This window comes from Neolamprologus brichardi, chromosome 16 (assembly GCF_056152115.1).
Source record: "Neolamprologus brichardi isolate AB-2024 chromosome 16, ASM5615211v1, whole genome shotgun sequence".
NCBI lineage: Eukaryota > Metazoa > Chordata > Actinopteri > Cichliformes > Cichlidae > Neolamprologus > Neolamprologus brichardi.
This window is the reverse complement of record NC_142119.1, coordinates 28,991,748-29,002,334: the sequence shown is the minus strand read 5'-3', so window position 1 is coordinate 29,002,334 and position 10,587 is coordinate 28,991,748.

Sequence of the window (10,587 nt, the reverse complement as noted above, 5' to 3'; positions counted from 1 at the left end):
CAGTGGAAGCAGCTTTCCACTGAAGATAAAAGCAACTAATGGATCGATTCCCAAAGGAGATATAGCGTCACAACAAAGGCTGGAAGAATGTGATGATAAATATGCAATTATTAAAGGTTTGTTATGATTTTAAACGTTTCCAGTGATCCATTTTTCCATGGGTTTCAGCTTTTGGAAAGGGATCATCTACACAGCAGTATGAAAACCCCCAGTATGAGGGTAGCATTTTTTAAACGATTGGTGGCTAGAGTTAGCTTTTTACTCTGCATTATGTCTTTGGAGTAGACACAGCAATGAACAGCTCTAATCTATTTTTAAAAAGGGTTGTATGCTGTTGATGAATGATTTTGCTTATGATGATACGTTTGCCCTGTGATGGACTGGCAGCCTGCCAGGTTATCCTGCCTTTCACCCAATGACAGCTGGGACAGACTCCAGCCCACCGCGGCCATGAATAAGCAGTTAAAGAAAATCGAAAACGGATGGACAACTGGCTGGATGGATGAATGGATGGATTTCAATTACATCAAGCTGCATAATGACAACATGGGGCACCAATTAGAATTTAAAGTATTGTTAAGATTTTACGATATTGTGTGAAAACTTTCCAGCCAGTTTACTTTGCATTTATATATTTAGCTAGGTTCCTCTTTTTGAAGGGAGAATAAGGACACCAGCATTTCCTTCCACAATCTCTCTAAAAACAAACATAACAAATATATACAATATATTCTACTTATCATTTATTCATCAAGCAAACTTTATATTTTGCCTGAACTAAATAGATATTCTTACAATTTGTGACCAAGAATTGAATTTCCAGTCAATTATCAGAAAAAGAGAAAATATCCAGTGAGCAGAGATTCACTGAATTGTTGAGATGGGAGTGTCCAGACTGCTTTGAGCTGATAGGAAAGCAACTGTAAAATTAAATAACTACTTGTTAAAGCAAGGTATCCATAAGAACATCTCTGAACACACAACACATTGACCTTTGAAGGTGATGGAGTACAGCAGCAAAAGATCACACTAAGTGTCACTGCTATCAGCTAAGAATGGGAACCTGAGGCTACAATTAGCACGTGGCTCACCAAAGTTGGCTGATCTAATGCCTTGTCTGAGTTTCTGACCCTACCATCTGAATTTTGTGTAAACAATACGAAAGCATTAATCCATCCTGCCTCGTATCAAAGATTCAGGCTGCTGCTGCTGATGGTGTAATAGTGTGAGGGATATTTTTTGGCACACTTTGGCTTGCTTAGTGCCAACTGAGCATTGTTTAAATGTCACAGCCTACCTGAGTATTTTTGCTGAATATGTTCATTCCTTTATGACCAGAGTTCTGATGTTCTGGTGGCTGCTTTCAGCAGGAAAATGCTGTAATGAAAAAGAGCTACTTAAATGTATTTTGGAGTTACTACATTTTAGATCCAATAGAGCACATCTGGATGGATGTGGAGCCAACAAATCTGTTTAATACTACCGTGTCAGGATGGACCAGTATGGACATCTCTGAAGAATGTTTCCAGCACCTTGTTGAATCTTAACAACCATCAATTAAGGCAGTTTTGAAGGCAAAGGGGCTTCAATACTAGCAAGGTGTAGCTAATAAAGTTCTCATTGAGTGCAATATTAACAAGTTATTTTGCCCAACTTTTTGAGCTTATCCCTGACGTCCCGTGTAGCTTGGAATTCAGTTAATGCACCTCTAAGACATTCTTTTTGTGTCTTGTTCTCTCCTTATTTAATCCAATGTTTTGGAACATATATATCTTTTGCTTATGGATGATTATCGTTATCTTCTATCTGCTGTGACACCTCCAACGAGAAACATTCAGTATGAAAAATAAACAAAAAACAATTTATTCTGTTAGCACCTTTCTGGAAATCTCTTAAGTTTCACATTTTTTTAGCGCACTCCATATTTTAGATTACATCAATACATGTATTGTTTAATATGTAGGAATCACAAATGTACATAAATGGTGTTGCAGTATGCGCCTGTGTGAGGGGTTGTGTGTTTTTATGTGTGTGCGTGTGAGCATGTCAGTAGACAGTGTAATCTGAGGGATAACATGATGCTTATCCAGCTGATCCCTCACCACCCCGGGTTCTGACAGACTGACACTCATCATTCTCCACATTACCTTTGCCTAATTGGCAGGTAATTCTCCTCTCCCCTACTGGCCGGCTGCTGTCACTTTGTATTGTCCGTGTACTCTACTACTACCCCTACTGTCTGGCTCTTTATCCTCCAATCTTACCAGTCACCCAGTAGACAAAGAGTCACTCAGCAGGACCTCTTGTCTAAGCCCAGAAACCCAGTGTGCACTGTCACTGTAAACTGGGGAAGTGAAGTTGGGAGCTTCCTCTTTCATGGTAACCCCCATGCTGGGAAGATCTCCACAGGGCTGACAGGAGTGCCGGCCCCAAATACTTTCAACCTGTCACCAACTACTCCTTCCAAAAATCATGAAGTATTGTAAATACAACAATAACACAGATTTAATGGCTGACATGTGTCTTTATTGAGGAGTGTTCGTCATGTCTTACCCTCAGTTAGAGACCATCAATTAAAAATCACATCAATGTATTTACAACAAGAAATATTAATGTCTTTAAATGATTTTTTCGGTTTCATTTGGTTTGCTAGAAGGAGTGCCAGCAAACACCAATGATTGTGTTTTCTATTCTGATGTTAAGAAAACACGGGGTTTCTCTCTCACTGCCGCATATCCAAAGTTAATCCCCACACATCCCAAGTCTTTTAACGTGTTAAGCCTGTTCTCATTCTACTTCGCAATCTTAAACATACAAACACGTGGATTTCAGCTGTACTGTAGTCCCCAGCCTGACAGTGATTGACAGGTGTTTGCAGAGCCACACTGGATAGTCAGACATGAGACATATGGGAGTCCCACCCTCCTGTCATGTCCACCTTCCCATGAGTCCTTTGTGGCTGAGGTGCAGGTGGCAGGAGCAGTCAGGAGCTTGTCAGAGCAACAGGAAGAGGCTAGCACTCTCTCACACGCACACAGATTCCCTCTCTCTTACAGCACCAACCGTCAGACACACTCACTGTCAACCCCCCTGTGAGTATGTCAGCTGTCATTAACTTCCCAGACTTCCAGTGTGCAGGGGAGCTTCCCCTTTGTTCCCTCCCACTCGCAGGTGACTTTCACTAGGGGCTGCATGCTGGGAATGCCCAGACTCTGTGCTGGGAATATTGGACCTGACAACCTAAACAGGCAAAGGCAGGAGAATGAAAGTGAAAGAGAGGCCATTTCTGTATGTATGTTTATAAAACACTGCATATATATTATTGGTATATACGTTTGTGCCCATTTGTTTTATTTTATCTTCATAGTTTAGGGTTTTGTTTTTAATATTTTTAATATGATAATTAAAAATGCAAGGTGTCTGTTATTTTTTTAAATTTTTTATATTTCCGTATTTTCCCTATATCCTGTAAAAGCTGTCGGCTTTTATATGTGTGAATGTGTGTGTATGAACGTGTATGCATGTTGAGGGACAGCATGCGTGGAATGTGTGTGATATAAAGGCTCTCTCCTCGTGACACAATGGCGTCTTTGACAGGCGGGAGAAGGGAAGGCTTTGTTTGGTGACACCACAGAGTGTTGTGAATGCCCGACATAGCTGCCATTCCTCTCTCTGTGTCGTCCGCCAGGCCACTGGCTTATCAGGGATTCCTCTGCTCTCGATCTGCCCACGCACACCCCCAGTATGTGTGCAAGTGAGGGAAAGAGTTTGTGGCACAGAGTTGCTAACACCAACAAGGAAAATGCTAATGAGCCATGGAATAGAACAGACTTTCTGTTAGGTTACATATCTCAACACAACCGGATCAGTTTGGCTGCTAGAGTTTTCAGCAGTCTTAAGTAGATGGCTAACATGGGTTTATATTGTGCTTTTAAACAAAAGAACTCAAAAACAAAAGAAACTGTTACTGGTAACAAAGAAGGATAATAATGATTATAGTAATGGTGATGTAGGGGTTGATTTCTTGAATAAGTGGTGTTGATGGTACACGTGTCAATGCACACAAGACCATTCATTTTTGCTAAATTCATAACAAAAGATGCAGTTTATACAACACTTAGGAAAATGATTCAGTCACATAAAGACTTATCAGGCAAGGTGGAGTGTCCAAAACTGTAGGTCTACCTCGTGCAGCCAAAACACCTCTGAACCCTTAAGGTCAGAGGTGTCCTTACTTTGCTTCCTGTGTTTTTTGGTAGGGTCTTGCTGAAGTGGTTGTGGTGAATCCCAAAGATGCTTGTTCTGATAGGGATCTGCAGAGCTTGGAGGCTGGGTAAATGAATCTATACAGCCATTGTTTTCTTCTTGTCCAGTTCAGGATTGCAGTGGTGCTATGGTCTATTCCATTAGTCATGAAGCAAAGGGTGGTGCACATCCTGGACAGTTTGCAAGTCCATGGCAGGGCTACAATATACAAGCATACAGCAATTGGTATTCACATTCACATTTACAGCCAGTTTAGAATAACCAGTTATCCTAACAAGCATGGCTTTGGACTGTGGGAATAAGTAAAGGTTTCAGAGACAACATGCAAATTCCACATGGAATTCTTCTCTCTTGGACAACTTCTTTTTTAACTTCTGAGGGAGAAAACACAAAAAACGTGACACGATGCAGTGACACCAAGGCATTTTCCTATTCTAGTTAATCTGTTTGGTTAAATCTGGAAGAATTGATCACTTGGCATGGATTCTTTTAAAGAATAATTTTATTGCCAGGTAAACAATACTCTGTCAGAATTATAATATTTAAGACTGAATAATTCTGCGAAACCCAAGTATCCCAATATGAGCAGACTTCCCTGATTGAAAAATGATTTGGTGGGCTTAAGCTTGAAAGGTCATCTCTTTATTCATATAGTCATGGTTACACAGGTAATCCTTGGTTCTGCATGCTTTCCATTATCAGACTTGCTTAACTTCAAGGGCAGACTGACCTCTTGGGCTGGTGGGCAGCTGTGCTTTCTGCTCTTTTTGCCAAACCAATAATCTAGTAAAATACATGAAAGCAAGTCAATAAAACTTCATTTTTGAGCAGTGATTGGAGAAACGGTACTGAAGACTCAACTATTCAGGCAGGTTGTTCCAAATTTCAGACTTTCTTCCCTCATTTTCCATCTAATGCTTCTCTCTCATCACTCTGTTTATCTAATGGCCAGGCTGTGAAATAGTATGTTGCTGAGAACATCATTCTTCTTTCTGGTCTCAGTAATCATGCAGTTACTTCCAGCTCTCACACAAACATAGCAGTTTCTGCCAAGATGCCTGATCCTCATCTTAACAGTGGTATGGTGCCCACATGTGCAGAAGTTGGCCAGTTTATGCACATAAACTCACACACGCACACAGCTGTATATCTGCATTTCCATGCCAGGGGTTGTGTTTTATGTGTTTACATGAGGTTTCATGGACCTAGCAGAGGCTTGGCAGCAGCAATGCATCAGCAGTTTTGAGTAGGATTAGACCAGTTTGCGCAATATTGTCCTTTACAGTTATAAACCCTATTCATTTTAGGAAGTTTGAACTTCCAGATGGAAAATGCACATTTGTTTGTTTACTTCAAGTTTTTTTAAATAAATTATATAAATACTACTACTTGCTAAACTGCTGCTAAATGTGTGTTGAGATTTTGCTTGAAATATTTATAAGAGCCTGGAAGGCTTTACCCCTTCACTAATCTGGGGACATGAAGTTGGAAGGTGTTGAGAAGAAGAAATGCTGAATGGTGGCAAATCAGGCTCCAATTTTCAGTGGGAAGGTGCTGGCAGGTCTGAAAGGTTACAGTATATGAAAGTCACAGATGACCAGAAATGAGAAATGTCACGAGATGTGTAAGTCAAGCTATTTTTAAACGAGACACTGATTTTTGGTGGGGTGTTAGCAGGAGCACTTATTAACTCAAATTATGTGCTTCTAGATTAGAGGTGGATGATACATTTCTCATTGTTAGAGTGTCTCAGCTCTCTGCACACATAAAATCATTTAAAATCTTTTTTTAAGTGTCAAACAAAGTACAATCCCCATAGAAAGACGGAGGTTGTAAAAACCTGTAATGTATGTATAATGAGAACATAATAACATATCTACTCCATAAATGAATTTTTCCACTTCTTGACTCATACTGTACTGAGGTCAATAAGAGCAGGATAAAACAACTGTGGTCAAAAAATGTCTGTTTTAAATATTTCTATTTGAAATCCCATTTTAGAAAGCAAAATAGCTCTTTTACAAGCTTTCTGTTCCTCAAGCCTCAGTCCCTTATTTTTCATTGTTTTAAGTTACATTTCATTGTTCAACCTTTAAAAAAAAATAAAAGTAAAAATAGAAAACTTCAGTCTTATTGGATGCCAGTGTCTTTTCTCAGATCTGGGAGATTGAGTTATTCTTGTCACTTTCCTAACACTGTGCCTTCAGGGAACAATTACGTTCCTTTTATGTTGTTGTAGCTTATTTCATCACACTCCTCCACTGCTCCTCCCTTTTAGACCAGAAACACACACACACGCACGCACGCACGCACGCACGCGAGAATATGAACACATATGGTCCATTAACTCTACCAGTCTCCCAGGAGCTTCTCTCAGTTCAATTGCAGCCATCAGGCTCATCAGGCAGTGCTGTGGGAATAATATTAACAAAAAAAGAATTAGCCGTTCTGTCGGCCTCTTTCCCTTCTTTCAACATAGACACACACACACACACTCGATCTCAGATCAAAGTATTTCCTTGCTTCTCCACTGTCCATGTTCTGTGTGTCTGTCTGTCTTTGTGCACTGTTTATTGTTGTCATTATTATCCCAAAGGTTTCATCTTGTGTGTCCAACAGGGCTGCATGTGCATGTTTTAGGGCACGCGAGCAAATGGGAGTGCAAAATAAAGGCGTCGCTGTAAGGTGTGTTTGGAAGCGTTTCCGTCCTTGTTTATCTATGCGTGCATGAGTGCGCTGCGTATTGGCAGACTTGCTGCTCCCACGTCCCTGAGAACGAGGCCAATCAGATTGGATAGACAGTTTATTTCCAAACACTAGCGTCTGGCCTGCTGCCTCACACACATTCCAATACATCCAGACAGACTTTCAGAAGCAGGAATTAAAAGGCATTGGAGTTGTTAAAACATGACATTCCCAAAAAAGGGCTGCTGGGCCCTGAGACTACCCAGAAACATCCCACATGACTTAACCCTGCAGGAATTACAGCATCGCCAGGGTCGCTGATGAAGGTTCTCTCATAGATACACTCCCTCTGCAATCCTTTACTCTCGCTATTTTTGTCCTTCAGCCTCTGTTTAATAATACTATCTCACATATGAAATAATCCTCACTTGTAATATATGTTCTTTTGTTTGGTGTAGTCACGTTTTAAGGGGCTTCCTCAAGAGTACTTCGGCAATCTAATAAGGATTTCTGCTCTGACGTCTGGAGAGTGGATCAGATTTTCTTTTTTAAGTGTCAGATTTGAGATTAGATTCTTAATCCAGTAAGTGATGTGGATGTAACAGCCTCCTTTCATCTCAGAAGTATCAGGCAGTGTGCCAATAGTATAGTAAAAGCAATAATCCCCTAACCCTTTAATTGTCTTCCTTCTGGAACATTTCCAAAAAAGGACATAAGATGCTTTGGTTTGATTTTGACACAGGGAAGTTTTAAAGATATCTGCAGGACTTGTTTCCTAAATTAATTTATGGGCCAGCGATAATTCTATACATCGGTCACAAACCTGGTCAGCCTGCAGTTAAATCTGATGAGGGGAGAAGGATGTACTTTACAGCTTTAAATTGAATGAGTGAATATTGAGCCCACAAGGGAAAGGAGTGGAGTCTCCCACCCTAACTCTCCTTATCAAATGTCAAATAGGCCTCCTGTACCCATGAAAATTTAATATCAATCCGAGAGCAGCTATTTAATTTTGTGATTAGATTGGATGCATTAAGATTGCTCCCTTATCAGTTGGTTTAGAACATATGATGGCTTAATCTGCTCAACTTATTTGGTCGCTTGTGGGGCAGTTGCAGAACTATGTCTAATATAGATAAAATCCACCCCCACCCCCTTCCACCCCCGAAAAAATAGGGTGGGATGTTTTATTAACCACTGTAAAAAAAAACAAACATAAGCTCTATTAGAGTATGATTAATGTTTATTAATTTTTTCAAATGATTTTCTGACATAAAAACCAGTCCTGTGCTTTGAGCCACTCCTCATTTCTTGATATTTTGATATATTCAGTATATTCACTTTTATTCTTAAGCAACCTTGTCCTTTCTCTAAGTAATCTTCACCAATAGTTCTCCAGGCTTCTTGAAGGACACCCAAAGCTCTTCTTTGGATGTTGGAGGTCTTTTGTTTTGTTCTTTCTCAAGAACACATTGCTTCAACAATCGTGAGGAATCTGGGGAGGCCAATTCATGATTGATAGTGTTCCATCGTGTGTTTTTTCTATCCAGGTATGCGTCCTTACTGCATTAACAGTATGTTTGAGCTCATTGTCATATTGAAAAATGAAGCTGTGGCCGATCACATCTCACTACATCTTTCTGCAATCACAATTCCATCAGTTTCAACAAGAAGACCAACACTACTGACTGAAATGCATGCCCAAATCATGACAGATTTGGGCATGCACGTTTTACAGATGACAGTGGAGACTCAATGTTGTATTTTTCTTCTGACCTCCACTGTATATACTGGCAGTGATTTTAACCAAAAACTTCAAGTTTGGATTCATCACCTCGCAACACCTGTTGCCAATGATTACAGTTCAGTCTTGTGTCAGTTGCCATACGTCTGCCTTTTCTGCCTTCCTTAAGGAAAATCTTGTTTGTTTCCTTCCTTAAGGAAAATAGGAGATCCACTAAAACCATTTCTGATGAGTTCTCGCTAAATAGTAAAATTTGATAAACTGATGGGCCAGATACATCTCTGAGATCATGTGTCAGGTTATTGCTCAGTTTTTCCCCTGTTTCTTGCAGTCATGACTTTTAGATCCTCTTCATCTGTTGTTGATAGATTTTTAAGGCCTACCACGTCTTTTGTTTTCTAATCATCCTGTCTTCTCAAATCTTTGCATGGCACACTTGTGCTTGAATGATTCCTGGGTCACTGTTGAGTGGCTTAATAATGAAAACACAAAATCTTCTGAAACAAGTCAGGTAAAAGAAGCCAGTGTCCGAGGAAAAACTCTGACAGCCCTTTAGAAAGCCTGGGGAACTCAAGTCCACAATAAAGTCAGGCTCCTTGGAAGCAAAATATAAAGAAATGTAGGCTGGCTCATGACTTTTGCACAGTGCTGTAAACTTATCAGATATTAATGTCTGCATCAGGCCTTCAAAAACACTGGTGCACAACCACACTCACACACACTTAGAGGAATGTTTGTGAGTGGGAGTTGAGGTCAAACTTCACTATCACGGACTGTGTTGATGTATTCGGTTTCTATACAGGCTGACTAAGGCAGGCTAGCTGTTTAACAGTGGCTCCATTCATTCTGCTGGAAAATAGGGCCACTGACACTTAAGGGCCTTTGACGCAACTTAAATGATCATTAAAGCATTTTAAAGGGGACGATCACCTTCCACTCATCTCCTGCGTATGCTTGTGACGTTGCACATGCCCACTTTGGGGTGAGGATCATTCAGTGTTGTGATTTGTTTTTTGTTTTTTTTAAATAGGAATGATACATTAATATTATTGTTTGTGCACGAGGTCGCTGATGGATAGGTAAATGAATATAAGAAAGTGATCTGCAAACATTATCTGCAGATATATGCTAAATGTGCCCGCGTTTTATTTAAAAAATGATTCTTACTCCTATACAGCGCTGACTTTTCCAGAGTATCAGTGGAAGTGCATTACAGCGAGAACAATGAAAGGCAGTTTCTCTGAAATACTGTAACATTCTGCCAGACTTTATCCAGATTTATCGTCACCTACTTTACTATAATCACTAAATCCCATTTCAGTTTCAGCACCATAATGATTAGACAAATGGAAAAGTCCGAATAAACTATGAATCCTTTGAATAATTAAAACATTTTCATGCATTTCCATTACAAAAAAGTGGCTATCGAGGGGCTTCCCCAGAAGTGGATTTACTTTACTTTTCCTCCTGGTTTCCTGAGAAACCAAGAGCCTTTTAGACTAAGTAAGGGGTAAACATTAAAATATTCATGTATCAATTAAATCTGTAGAAATTAATCTAATAAATATAACCCGACAAAGCTATTACAGGCTCTTAAATAGTAGAAGTTATTATAAGGATAAATCCTGCAGGGCATTTTATGGCTGCTGATTGCAGTAGTTCTGACAAATGCAAATGTATAGGGCTGGACAAGGAAGTAGTATCACTGACCCTTCTCAGCTATGAATAAATTATTTACTTTAATTTCAATGTCATACTTTAGAAGTATTGAACTCTTTTTGTCTTAGATAGCTCGCTGCAGTTTTAAGTGATCTTTTGATTCCTTTTTTATGTAGATTAACATTTTCAAATTTGGGGACTGATCTTCAGTCTGCAAGGGTGGGAATATTTCA